This window comes from Hylobates moloch, unplaced genomic scaffold, assembly GCF_009828535.3.
Source record: "Hylobates moloch isolate HMO894 unplaced genomic scaffold, HMol_V3 SCAFFOLD_21, whole genome shotgun sequence".
NCBI lineage: Eukaryota > Metazoa > Chordata > Mammalia > Primates > Hylobatidae > Hylobates > Hylobates moloch.
The window spans coordinates 7,020,023-7,035,016 of record NW_026652296.1 but is presented as its reverse complement, the minus strand read 5'-3'; positions in this window follow the sequence as shown (position 1 = coordinate 7,035,016).

Genomic DNA, 14,994 nt, shown 5'->3' with positions numbered 1-14,994 from the left:
AACCAGTGACAATTACTTCTGATCCGATAACGTATTTGTTGGCAAAGCATGGTCCTGTGAATTCCTTTCTTGGCACCTAGGATCATTGCTTCAGCATCTGTTCTTTTAGAAAACAGGTTTGTCCAGCAACTTGTATTTGTCATCTTCCTTGTGATTTGTTTGATCAGGTACGTTGTCTGTTAAGTTGAGTTGCTGCTGGCTTTCAGGTCAAACACATTAGGCTTTAATAGGCATTCTGAAGTGCTTACCAAACCCAGCTCTGTAGTAAAGGAACTGTTAAGAGTCCTTCTTTTCTCTTTTCCTTCTCCTACGTTTATTTCAGTTTGTTGAATTCCTCCCATAATCTGCCTCTGGGTTAAAGGCTTTACATTATCTTTTCACATCTAATTCTCATAACCTTGTGATCCTAGGTGTGGTTAGTTCCGTTTTTTATTTAAGGAAACTAACTTGTGGAGAAGTAAAAAAAAAAAAAAAAAATTCTACCCAGGATCACATGGGTAGCAGGTGAGGAAAGTGACTTTTGAACTTATATTGGTCAGACTCCAAAAGTCAAGCTCTTAACCTTCACCCTACTACCTCTAACTTACCCTGGCTTTCAATGAGTTGCTTGTGTGTTTCTTTGTCTTTTAACCCTGATAAAGAGATTTGGTGCACAATAGGACCTGAGATCTATTGGGTTGAGAAGAGAAAGAATATTCTATGTGGGGTGGGCTGAGATGTTTCCAAAATGTTTCCACTTCAGTTTCATACACAAACATACAATGGATGAAAAAGCAGGAAGGCAATAAGCTCACTTTGTTACACACTCCTTCTGCAATCAGGTTGTACATAATGCCACTATGAGCAACATCTCCACCTCAGCACTGTTGACATTTTGGGTGGATAGTTCTTTGTTTTGTGTTGCTGTCGTGTGCCTTGGATGTTTAACAGTATCCCTGGCCTCTACCCACTAGATGCCGGTAGCACCTCCACCCCTGCTGTGACAATGGAAAATGTTTCCAGACATTGCCAAACGTCCTCTGGGAGGAAGAATCGCCCCTGGTAAACAACCACTGGCCTATGATTAATAAAGGCTTAACAATGCCTTTCACAGCTCCAAAGAAATATCCATAGATTGCAAGGCTAATAAAGATACACTGGGTCATGTATTTCTCTCCTCTCTCTCTCTTTTTTTTTTTTCCCACTAGCAGAATTTCCTAGTGGAAGCTAAATGTTTGATTAACACACTTAGGAACCGGAGAAATGTTTATTTAAATATATGGCTAATACCAAGAAAACATTTTTATCATTATTTTCTCATTACAGATAATTTTTTTTTCTTTTTTGAGATGGAGTTTCGCTCTTGGTGCCCAGACAGGAGTGCAATGGCATGATCTCAGCTCACCACAACCTCCGCCTCCCGGGTTCAAGTGATTCTCCTGCCTCAGCCTCTCGAGTAGCTGGGATTACAGGCATGTGCCACCACATCCGGCTAATTTTGTATTTTTAGTAGAGGCGGGGTTTCTTCATGTTGATCAGACTGGTTTCGAACTCCTGACCTCTGGTGATCCTCCTGCCTTGGCCTCCCAAAGTGCTGGGATTATAGGCGTGAGCCACTGTGCCCGACCACTACAGATTTTTATTGAACTCATACTGTTTGCCAATCCCAATGCTAAATCCCTTACTATGTCATTTATCTCAGTTATGACTCACAGGTTTTAAAAATAGACATGAATGGCCGGGCACGGTGGCTCACGCTTGTAATCCCAGCACTTTGGGAGGCCGAGGCGGGCGGATCATGAGGTCAGGAGATCGAGACCACGGTGAAACCCCGTCTCTACTAAAAATACAAAAAAAATTAGCCGGGCGTGGTGGCGGGCGCCTGTAGTCCCAGCTACTCGGAGAGGCTGAGGCAGGAGAATGGCGTGAACCCGGGAGGCGGAGCTTGCAGTGAGCCGAGATTGCGCCACTGCACTCCAGCTGGGCGACAGGGCGAGACTCCGTCTCAAAAAAAAAAAAAAAAAAAAAAAATAGACATGAATGTTATGCCCATTTAACTGATCAGGAAATTGAGATTTACAGAGATTAAATAACTCCTTTAAGATCACTGGAAAGATTAATGCAGCTGAAAACTTAACCCAAGTTTGTTTTACACTGGGGTTTATTTACACTACTGACTTCCAAAATTAATATTCATCCACAGTAGGACAATTAAACACAATCATTAAAAACAAAATAAAGACTATAAAATTAGTGCTATCTCACCACTCAGCAATAATCTGTATTGTCATTTTGCTGTGAATTCATTCAGTCTTCATTCTCTGCATTTAAAAACATATATGGTTCAGAAAAAATGAAACATGTTTAATATCCTGTGTTTCTTCTTTATATTTGGGACGACTTTTCCATCATGATGTTAAACATTCTTTACTAAGTACCATTTAAAAGAGCTATATAAAAATTTAAAAAATTAACCAGACATGGTGGCATGTACCTGTAGTCCCAGCTACTTGGGAGGCTGAAGTGGGAGGTTTCTTTGAGCCAAGGAGTTAGAGACCAGCCTGGACAACATAGTGAGACCACCATCTCTAAAAAAATAAAAATATTTAGCCAGGGGTAGTGGCGTGTGCCTGTTGTCCCAACCACTTGGGAGGCTGAGGCAGGAGGGTTGCTTGAGCCCAAGAGTTTGAGGCTGTAGTAAGTTATGATCGTGCCACTGCGCTCCAGCCTGGGTGACATAATGAGACTCTGTCTCAAAATGAATGAATGAATGAATTAATAAATGAAAGGGCTATTTCATATTCTACCAGGGAACATTTAAACAGTCTCCCATTGCCAGACATTCTGGTTGTATTTTTTCCTCTCTCCCTCTCTCCTTCTCCCACCCTCTCTCTCTTTCTTTTTCATGTTATTTACACAAGATAAATTCCTAGCAGTGAAATATTGGAGTAAAAGTAATCATATGTATTTTGAAGAGTGCCGATGTCATCAAAAAGTGATTTTTTTTTTTTTTGAGACGGAGTCTCGCTGTGTTGGCCAGGCTGGAGTGCAGTGGCGCAATCTCGGCTCACTGCAAGCTCTGCCTCCCGGGTTCACACCATTCTCCTGCCTCAGCCTCTCCGAGTAGCTGGGACTACAGGCGCCTGCCACCATGCCCGGCTAATTTTTTTGTATTTTTAGTAGAGATGGGGTTTCACCGTGGTCTCGATCTCCTGACCTCGTGATCTGCCCGCCTCGGCCTCCCAAAGTGCTGGGATTACAAGCGTGAGCCACCGCGCCTGGCCAAAAACTGATATATTTTTAAGGCTTATGATGCATGCTGTCAAATGCATCCCTCCTAAAGGTTGTACTGATTTACATTTTACCTGCATTGGATGGATGGATATACTTTTTTCGTCCAAAAAACAAAGGGCTTCTAACTAATTAAAAACAAAAAAACATGGCCGGGCATGGTGACTCACGCCCGCAATCCTAGCACTTTGGGAGGCCGAGGTGGGCGGATCACCTGAGGTTGGGAGTTCGAGATCAGCCTGGTCAACACTGCAAAACCCTGTCTCTACTAAAAATACAAAAATTAGCCAGGTGTGGTGGCACATGCCTGTAGTCTCAGCTACTCGGGAGGCTGAGGCAGGAGAATCGCTTGAACCCGGGGGGCAGAGGTTGCAGTGAGCCAGGATCACACCACTGCACTTCAGCCTGGGTGACAGAGTGAGACTCCATCTCAAAAACAAACAAACAAACAAAATACACGCATATGCATATTCACACATACACATACACACACACACACACACACACACACACACACATGCTTGTAGATATCACAGAGAAAGTCACATTGGCTTTTATTTGCATTTCTTTGACTGCTAGTAATATTTCTTTAAGAAACATGAGAAATTCGGCCAGGCGCGGTGGCTCACGTTTGTAATCCCAGCACTTTGGGAGGCCGAGGCGGGCGGATCACGAGGTCAGGAGATCGAAACCACAGTGAAACCCCGTCTCTACTAAAAATACAAAAAATTAGCCGGGCGTGGTGGCGGGCGCCTGTAGTCCCAGCTACTCGGAGAGGCTGAGGCAGGAGAATGGCGTGAACCGGGGAGGCAGAGCTTGCAGTGAGCCGAGACTGTGCCACTGCACTCCAGCCTGGGCAACAGAGCGAGACTCCGTCTCAAAAAAAAAAAAAAAAAAAAAAGAAACATGAGAAATTCACGCACTTAACAAGTAGTGGGGGAGTAGTAGTTAAAGACTCTGGAATATGAGGAATAGTGAGACCCATTTCATAGATGAAAAAGCGTGTAGGCCTAAAATGTTAATGTGTATATATTTGATTATACAACATAACTGCAAATCAGTGTAAGAGAATAGGTTTAAACTCCTTACAAACATGGTTCTTATATATCTCATAAATCTGAACCCTAAGATGAAAGCAAATGACAAATTAATACAAACAAAACTATGAGGACTTGGAAACCCAAATTAGCAGCAACAATTTCATATGTGGATGGAACAACTGCACAGAAGTGCAATCTCTGTAAGCAGCGTGGACGCCTTGTCATGGCACTTTCTGAGTCTGCAATGGCTCAGCCCATCCTCCACTTTGCTCCTGAATCACAAAAAACAAAGCATTCCTGCTGGCACAAATGCATCCTTTACATGCCCATCCTGCCTCTTCCTTCTTCCCATTCACTCCACAAGTAAAGTAATATAACTTGGGGTCATTTATTGTAAACCCAGGTACGCAATTAAGTGGGATGTTTAGTTAGCATACGGAAATATTAGTTTTAGATCACTTGCGAAAGAGAATTGAAATGTAAACTACTTTCTTATAGGAAACTAAAACCCACTTAGCTAAACGTTGAAAGTATAGACCAAGGATGAGACAGACTGAGCAAAGTCAGAGCCACAGTGTTCTTATCTGTGAAATGGAGCAAATAATAGCTACCCCATAGGTTGTGGTAGATTGAGTCAGAATAATGCAGGTAGGCTGCTTACGACCTGCAAACTATTATTAAAACATGTTTTCCATTCATCAGTTGGTTTCTTAGAGACAACCCAGATTTTCGTCTTTTTTTTTAGACAGAGTCTCGCTCTGTCGCCCAGGCTGGAGTGCAGTGGTGCAATCTCGGCTTAGTGCAACCTCTGCCTCCTGGGTTTAAACGATTCTTGTGCCTCAGCCTCCCGAGTAGCTGGAATTACAGGCATGCGTTACCACGCCTGGTTAATTTTTTTGTATTTTTAGTAGAGATGGCATTTCGCCATGTTGGCCAGGCTGGTCTCGAACTCCTGAGCTCCAGTGATCCGCCTGCCTCGGCCTTCCAAAGTGTTGGGATTACAGGCGTGAGCCCCATGCCGGTATCTCTTTTTGGCTGTATCTCTTTTTTCCTCCCTATATCCATACCCTTTGCACATATTACCTTTGTGATCCCTTCCATGAAGAAGTGAGATCTATTTCCCACACCTTGAATAGCAGCTGGACTTTCGTCTTAGTTTGGCCAAAGGAATCCTGTTGTGTTTAAGGAGAAATGTTTCATTCCAAAACAAGACCACAGATTATTTTAAAAGCCCCCAAAGCAGGAGATCTGTGTTCCATGATCCCCCGACCCCTGCATTTACTCCACTCAGCCAAGGGCTAGCTGGAGTGTTTTTACACCAAGATTTCTGTTCGTTTTCATTGAGGCAATTCAGTTGCACAGAGCGCTTCGTAATCTCTCTGCTCAAATAATTGGATGTGTTTCGAGTGATTTTCTAAGTGAGAGAATCAGTGGTTTCTACGCAGCATAAACACCGGGAACCTGATTCACAACTTTCTTAGTGGAGTCTGACATCTACAGAAGCCTCCTGCGGATCTTGACTCTCCTTCCTGGCATCTGACTCCAGGAAGGTGGCGTCTGAACCACCTCCTGCCAACAAAATCCTGGGAAAATAAAGCTGGACCCATTCAAGGCAAAATTCCCCATAGCCACAGCAAGCTGGAATGAATTTACATGCACATTTAGTTGATATTTCCTGCTTGTCTCTTGAACATGTAAATGGATGCTACTCCCTTCTGTAGAAGCAGGGTCAGGTAAGGACACAATTAATGCTTACAGGTTTCCCTGAGGGCTCCCAGGCCCCCAATCTCCCAATCTCACACTTTCCTAATAGCGTGACTCATGGAGCCTCATGCTCACAGTGAAACCCTGAAACCCTGCCAGTTCCTTCAAATCTTTTTTTTTTTTTTTTTGAGATGGAGTCTCGCACTGTCGACCTGGCTGGAGTACAATGGCACAATCTTGGCTCACTGTACCCTCTGCCTCCTGGGTTCAAGCGATTCTCCTGCCTCAGCATCCCGAGTAGCTGGGATTATAGGCACCCACCACCATGCCCAGCTAATTTTTTGTATTTTTAGTACAGACAGGGTTTTACTATGTTGGCCAGGCTGGTCTCGAACTCCTGACCTCGTGATCCACCTGCCTTGGCCTCCCAAAGTGCTGGGATTATAGGCATGAGCCATGGCACCCGGCCTCCTCCAAATCTTTCTAAGAAAGCATTTTGAAGCCCAACTTCATTTTCATTATTATTAATTGGGGTCCAATTTTGCATACAATAAATTGCAAAGGTATTTATTTATTTATTTATTTATTTATTTATTTTTATTTATTTCTTTATTTGAGATGGAGTTTCGCTCTTGTTGCCCAAGCTGGAATGCAATGGCACAATCTTGGCTCACTGCAATCCACGCCTCCCGGGTTCAAGTGATTCTCCTGCCTCAGCCTCTCAAGTGGCTGTGATTACAGGTGCACGCCCCCACTCTTTGCTAATTTTTTGTATTTTTAGTAGAAACAGGGTTTCACCATGTTAGCCAGGCTGGTCTCGAACTGCTGACCTCAGGTGATCCGCCTGCCTTGGGCTCCCAAAGTGCTGAGATTACAGGTGTGAGCTACCACGCCTGGCCAAATTGCAAAGATTTTAAATGTAGTTTTATGTGTTTCAACAAAGCTCTACACCCTTGTAACCACTGCTCCAATTGATATAAGAACTCTTTTATCACTGTACATTCCCTTATGTCTTTTTCCAGTAACAATCCATCCTCTCTCGAGATTTTGATTTCTAACACTGTAGCTCAGTCTGGCCAGTTTTCAAACTTCATATAAATGGAACCAGACAAAATGATCACTTTTGTGTCTGGCTTCTTTTTATTGAAATGTTTTTGAGATGCATCTGCATTGTTATGTATGTCCTTAGTTCATTTTAAAATTACTTCTGAGCCATGGTCCGTTGTGTAGCTATACAGCGCTTTAACAATTAACCCGTTGATGGACATTTTATTTATTTTTTCCAGTTTTTGACTATTATGAATAAAGCTGCAATGAGCATTTCTGTATGCATGTATATATTTATTTTTGGAAAGGTGTTTATTTCTCTTGGGTAAATACTTAGGAATGGAATTGCTAGGTCGGGGGTAAAAGTGTGGTTTATGTATGTATAAGAAACTGTCAAACTATTCTCCAAAGTGGAGAACTTACTTGATTTTGAGACTTGTGATTAAATTATGTGCTGCATTTCCTGCCCTTTATTAACACAATAATTTTTTTTCTTCTTTGTCCAGGTAACAGATATTATAAAAAGTGTCTGTATCTCTTTTTCCTCCCTATATCCATACCCTTTGCACATATTTTTTGTGATCCCTTCTATGAAGAAGTGGGATCTATTTCCCACTCCTTGAATAGCAGCTGGATTTTTGACTTGCTTTGGCCAACAGAATGCAGTAGAAATAGCAGCATACCAGCACCAAGCTCCAGCCTCAGGAGACCTCATGAGAGTCTGTTTATATTTTGGAACACCGCTACTGCCATAGGCACAAGCCTGGCCTGGCTAGACGGATAGGAGACCACGTGGAGAAGGGCCCAAATGCCTCAGCTAAAGCATCATAGACCAACCTACAGCCAGCCTAGTTCCTAACACGTGAGAGAGCCCTGTCTGGATTAGCAGAAGCACCTACTCAACACAAAGCTGATTACAGAAGCACGAGTGACCTCAACTTTGAAGAGAAGAACCCCTTGGCAGAACCCATAAACTCATAAACAATAGCAAATGCTTATTGTTTTAAGTTGTGGAGTTTTGGGATGATATGTTATGCAGCCATATGTGACTGATACAGGCTAGATCTTCACCTCTTCCCCTACCATTTACTATTTGTGTAAACATAGTCAATGTAGTTAATATCTCTGAACTTAAAGACGTCTCATCTGTATGATAGGATCATGATACTTACTTTAAAAAACAATTTGGAGGCCGGGCACGGTGGCTCACATCTGTAATCCCAGCACTTTGGGAGGCTGAGGTGGGCGGATCACGAGGTCAGGAGATTGAGACCAACCTGGCTAACACGGTGAAACCCCATCTCTACTGAAAATACAAAAAATTAGCCAGGCGAGGTGGCGGGCGCTTGTAATCCCAGCTACGTGGGAGGCTGAGGCAGGAGAATGGCGTGAACCCCAGGGGGTGGAGCCTGCAGTGAGCCGAGATTGCGCCACTGCACTCCAGCCTGGGCGACAGAGCGAGACTCCGTCTCAAAAAAAAAAAAAAGAAAAAAATTAGCCAGGTGTGGTGGTACACACCTGTAATCTCAGCTACTTGGGAGGCTGAGGCAGGAGAATCACTTGAACCTGGGAGGCGGAGGTAGCAGTGAGCTGAGATTTCACCACAGCACTCCAGCCTGGGTGACAGGGCAAGACTCTGTCTCAGAAAAAAAAAAATAGCTTGGAGGATTAGACGAAAAACTGAAAGAACATGAACAGAGCTGATAATAAGGCTCAATACATTCTTTCTCTAGTAATAATAATGATAAAACCACCACCTCTTCTTTTTACCTTAACACATTTTCCTACAGTAAAATATTCTATGACTTTGGGACTAGAAAGACCCGGACATGCTCAAGACTTGTCCTTCCGGGCCGGGCGCGGTGGCTCTCACTTGTAATCCCAGCACTTTGGGAGGCCGAGGCGGGCGGATCACGAGGTCAGGAGATCGAGACCACGGTGAAACCCCGTCTCTACTAAAAATACAAAAAAAAAAATTAGCCGGGCGTGGTGGCGGGCGCCTGTAGTCCCAGCTACTTGGAGAGGCTGAGGCAGGAGAATGGCGTGAACCCGGGAGGCGGAGCTTGCAGTGAGCCGAGATCGCGCCACTGCACTCCAGCCTGGGCGACAGAGAAAGACGCCGTCCCCCATCTCAAAAAAAAAAAAAAAAAAAGACTTGTCCTTCCGGTTTGGAGTATGAGTGCACTTTCCTTCGCCAGATATTTTGTCATCACATGGTCTAGTTATTTATTTTCATTGACTGAGAAAAACCTGTGATAAATGCATAGTTGTTAGATCTCAAGTGCTTTTGCCATGGATTTGTAGTTTATGAAATTACAATAGCCTTGCCAATGCCTTTAAAAGCTAGTGGTACACGAAAACCAAGATGCATTCATTTGGTTTACAGATACTGTTTTGTGTGTATAACAAGTCACAGGATCCTTTCCTATGATTTCCTAGCTTCTCAAACCCATCGTCTTTCACCACTGCAGGGGACTACGTCCAATGGGCTAGAAACTATTGATTAAGGCCAAGAGAAGCCTATGAGACGAGGCCCTTCGTGGACCAAACTTTCCTTAAGCTTGCTTAACTATGGCCCTTGTCATGCCTCGAAGTTCACCTACTATCACCGTTTCGCTTGTTCATTTTGTTCTTTTTTTTTTTTTTTTTTGAGACGGAGTCTCGCTCTGTCGCCCAGGCTGGAGTGCAGTGGCGCAATCTCGGCTCACTGCAAGCTCCGTCTCCCGGGTTCACGCCATTCTCCTGCCTCAGCCTCTCCGAGTAGCTGGGACTACAGGCGCCCGCCACCACGCCCGGCTAATTTTTTGTATTTTTAGTAGAGACGGGGTTTCACCGTGGTCTCGATCTCCTGACCTCGTGATCCACCCGCCTCGGCCTCCCAAAGTGGATTACTGGATTACAAGCGTGAGCCACCGCGCCCGGCCTTGTTCTTTTTTTTTTTAAAACAGAGTCTTGCTCTGTTGCCTAGGCTGGAGTGCAATGGCGCAATCTCGGCTCACTGCAACTTCCACCTCACGGGTTGAAGCAATTCTCTTGCTGGGATTACAGGTGCCCGCCCCCCACACCTGGCTAATTTTTGTATTTTTAGTAGAGATAGGATTTCACCATGTTGTCCAAGCTGGTCTCGAACTCCTGGCCTCAGGTGATCCAGTCACCTCGACCTCCTAAAGTGCTGCAATCACAGGAGTGAGCCACTGCGCCCTGCCTTGCTCCTTTTGTTCTATCCACACTGGCCTTCTGGCTGTTCTTCAACCAAGCAAAACAAGGTTTTTTGCTACTTCCTCTGCCTGGGAAGCTTGCTCCTGGCTCTTCACATAGCCAGCTCATTTTTCCCTTCAGATTTGTGCCCAAAGATCACCACAGCCGCTGAACAAGGAGGTGGGAGGAGATGAGCAATAAGACCATTCCTTACATGGTGTTTCCATGACACAAGAAAATCACTGCAGGAGCACAGATGCTAGCAGCAAAGTGTGGGAAAATCATTAGGAAGGGATGAGTTTCCACTCTTTGTTCCCTTTGTCATTTCTATTTTTAGATTTTATTTAAATTTTTTCATTTTTAATTTTTTGGGTACATATTAGGTGTATATGTTTATAGGATACATGAGATGTTTGGAGACAGGCATGCAATGTGAAACAAGCACATCATGGAGAATGGGGTATCCATCTTCTCAAGCATTTATCTTTTGAGTTAGAAACAATCCAATTATCATCTTTGAGTTACTTTAAAATGTACAATTAAGTTATTTTTGACTATAGTCACCCAGTTGTGCTATCCAATAGCAAGTCTTATGCATTCTATTTTTTCTTTTTCTTTGAGACAGAGTCTTGCTCTGTCACCAGACTGGAGTGCAGTGGTGTGATCTTGGCTCACTGCAACCTCTGCCTCCCGGGTTCAAGCGATTCCCCTGCCTCAGCCTCCTGAGTAGCTGGGACTACAGGTGCCCGCCACCAGGCCCAGCTAATTTTTTTGTATTTTAGTAGAGACGGAGTTTCACCATGTCGGCCACGATGGTCTTGATCTCCTGACTTCGTGATCTGCCTGCCTGGGCCTCCCAAAGTGTTGGGATCACAGGTGTGAGCCACTGCACCTGGCCATTCTATTTTTTCTGTTTTATATCATTTCTATTTTTTTTTTTTGAAACAAAGTCTTACTTTCTCACCCAGGCTGGAGTGCAGTAGCAAGATCACGGCTCACTACAACCTGGAACTCTTGGGCTCAAATGATCCTCTCCCCTAAGCCTCCTGTGAGGTTAAGACTACAGGTGTGCACCACTGTATCTGGATAATTTAAAAAAAAAATTTTTTTTTGTAGAGACAGGTCTTGCTACATTGCCCAGGCTGGTTTCAAACTCCTGGCCTCAAGCAGTCCTCCCTCCTCAGCCTCCCAGAGTGCTCGGATTACAGGCATGAGCCACTTTGCTGGCCTTATAAATTTTTTTTTTTTTTTTTTTTTGAGACAGAGTCTCGCTCTGTCACCCAGGTTGGAGTGCAGTGGCGTGATCTCGGCTCACTGCAAGGTCCGCCTCCTGGGTTCACACCATTCTCCTGCCTCAGCCTCCGGAGTAGCTGGGACTACAGTCGCCCGCCACCACACCCAGCTAATTTTTTGTATTTTTAGTAGAGACAGGGTTTCACCATGTTAGCCAGGATGGTCTCGATCTCCTGACCTCGTGATCCACCAGCCTCGGGCCTCCCAAAGTGCTGGGATTACAGGTGTGAGCCACCGCGCCCGGCCTAAATTTTGTGTGTGTGTGTATGTGTGATGAAATGTACAAAGCATGACATTTACCCTTTTAACCAGTGTGTAATTCAGTGGCATTAAGTATAGTCACAATGTTGCATCAACATCACCACGGCTTTCAGAAATTTTCTTTTAAATCTTCCCAAACATCAACTGGTTAAAAACTAACTGCCTGTTCCATTTTCCCTCCTTCCAGCCCCCAGGAATCTCTTTTCTATCTTCTGTCTCTATGAATTGGCGTATTTTAGATTATTATAAGACTTCACTTAAATATATCCACCTCATATAAGTGGAGTAGTATGGTATTTGTCCTTCTGTGTCTAGATTATGTCACTTGGAATGTCCTTTGGTTTTATTTTTAATTTTATTTATTTATTTATTTTTGAGACAGAGTTTTGCTCTTGTTGCCCAGGCTGGAGTGCACTGGCGTGATCTCAGCTCACTGCAACTTCCGCCTCCTGGGTTCAAGCGATTCTCCTGCCTCAGCCTCCCGAGTAGCTGGGATTACAGACTTCTACCACCATGCCCGGCTAATTTTTTGTATTTTTTAGTAGAGACAGGGGTTTTACCATGTTGGCCAGGCTGGTCTCGAACTCCTGACCTCAGATGATCCACCTGCCTTGGCCTCCCAAAGTGCTGGGATTACAAGTGTGAGCCACCGCACCCCGCATCCTTTGCTTTTAATATCATTTATTTAAATTTAAGTTTGGGCCGGGTGCAGTGGCTCATGCCTGTACTCCCAACAATTTAGGAGGCTGAGGCGGGAGGATTGCTTGGCTCCCAGAGTTTGAGACCAGCCCTGGCAATCTAGTGAAACCTCATTTCTTCAAATAATACAAAAAATTAGCCGGGTGTGGTGGCATGCGCCTGTAGTCCCGGCTACTTGCGAGGCTTAGGTGGGAGAATAGGGAGGCAGTGAGCCATGGTCGTGCCATCGCACTCCAGCCTGGATGGCAGAGTGAAGCCCTGTCCTCAAAATATTATTATATATATGTGTGTGTGTGTGTGTGTGTGTATATATATGTGTGTGTGTATATATATATGTGTGTGTATATATATATATAAAATAAAATAAATTTTAGTTTGTAGAATTTAATTTTTTTAAAGATTGTGTTTAACAACCAGCTTGTGAAATTCCTGAAAACTTAACAACCAGCTCTTAAGTGCTGGGATGAGTCCAGGGTCCAGCAATCTTGGAGCCAGAACTCCAGCTGAGGACTCTCAACTCCGCAGTCCTCCTCTGTATCACTGACCCCACGGGTCTTCCTGGCTCAATTGATCACCTCATCAGTGACCTTATCACAAACTGTGGCAGAACCCAGGCATCCTAACCATCCTCCCCACTTTAGAAACGTGGCTGAAGGGTGTAGTGGCCTGCCGCCATAGTCCCAGCTACTCAGGAGGCTGAAGTGGGAGGATTGCTTGAGCCCAGGGGGTCAAGGCTGCAGTGAGCCGAGATTGCACCGCTGCACTCCACCCTGGATGACAAAGCAAGACCCTATCTCAAACAAACAAACAACAACAACAACAACAAATGTGGCTGAAAAATTGGAAAGATTGGCGGTGCTTTTGTAGCAAGTCCAACTCTTATTAACTCATTTTAGGTCAAATACACACACAAATACAGTAAGATGGGATCTCACCGTATCCCTCAGGTTGGAGTGCAGTGGTGCAATCTGGGGTCACTGCAACCTCTGTCTCCTGGGTTCAAGCAATCCTCCCACCTCAGCCTCCCGAGTAGCTGCCACTACAGGTGCGTTCCACCACACCTAGCCAATTCTTGTATTTTTAGTAGAGATGGGGTTTCACCATGTTGGCCAGGCTGGTCTTGAACTCCTGACCTCAGCCTGCCTCGGCCTCCCAAAGTGCTGCAATTACAGGCGTGAGCCACCATGCCCGGCTTCCTTGATGCAATTTAGATAGTTGTCCCCTCCAAATCTCATGTTGAAATCTCATCCCCAGTGTTGGAGGTGAGGCCTAGCAGGAGGCGTTGGGGCCACGGGGGTGGACCCCCAATGACTGTCTTGGTGCCATCCTTGCTGTAGTGAGTGTGTTCTCACTCTGTTAGTTCCCATGACAGCTGATTGCTTAAAAGAGCCTGGCACCTCTTCCTATCTCTCTTGCTTTCTCTCGTGTCATGTGACCTCTTCACCCACCAGCTCCCCTTTCCCTTCCACCATGAGTGGAAGCAACCTGAGGTCCTCACCAGATGTAAATGCTGGTGCCATTCTTCTTGTACAGCCTGACGGCCTGCAGAACCCTAGGTCAATAAGCTTCTTTTCTTTTTTTGAGACAGGGTATCACTCTGTCACTGGGGCTGGAGTGAAGTGGCATGATCACGACTCACTGCACCCTTGGCCTCCTGGGCTCAAGCAATCCTCCTGTCTCAGCCTTCCGAGCAGCTGAAATCACAGGCATGCACCCCTCATGCCTGGCTAATTTTTAAATTTTTTACAGGGAGAGATGGTGTCTTGCTGTGCTGCCCAGGCTAGTCTCAAAGCCCTGGGCTCAAGTGGTCCTCCCACCTTGGCCTCCCAACTCTTTTCTTTGTAAATTACCCAGCCTGTGGTGTTCCTTTATAGCAACACAAAAAGACTTAGACACTCCTACTCTATTTTCTCTCTGATGGTCCAGGATATACTTGTATTGTTTTTAGCAGCATTTTTGGATATATAATTCACGTATCATTTCATTCATCTATTTAAACCGTACAATCCAATGGTTTTTAGTACATTCACAGAATTGTACAATCACCACCACCATTGTCCTTAGAACATTTCCATCACTTCAAGAAAGCCCAAACTCTTCCATTATTACCCTCTTCCTTCACTGTCCTCCCATCCCTAAACAACCACTAACCTACTTTCTGTCTCTAATGATTGACCCATTCTGGGCATTTCATATAAATGGAATTATATAATATGTGGTCTTTGTGACTGGCTTCTTTCACTTACTGTAATGTTCAAGGTTCATCCATATTACGGCATGTGTCAGAACCTCATTTCTTTTTATGGATGAGCAATTGTATGCATATGCTACATTTTGTTTATCCATTCATCCTGTAATGGGACATTTGGGTTGTTTCCACCTTCTGTCTATTGTGAATATTGCTGCTATAAACATTCATGTGCAAGTCTGTGTGTGAACATGTGTTTTCATTTCTCTTGGGTAAAATACCTAGGAGTGGAAT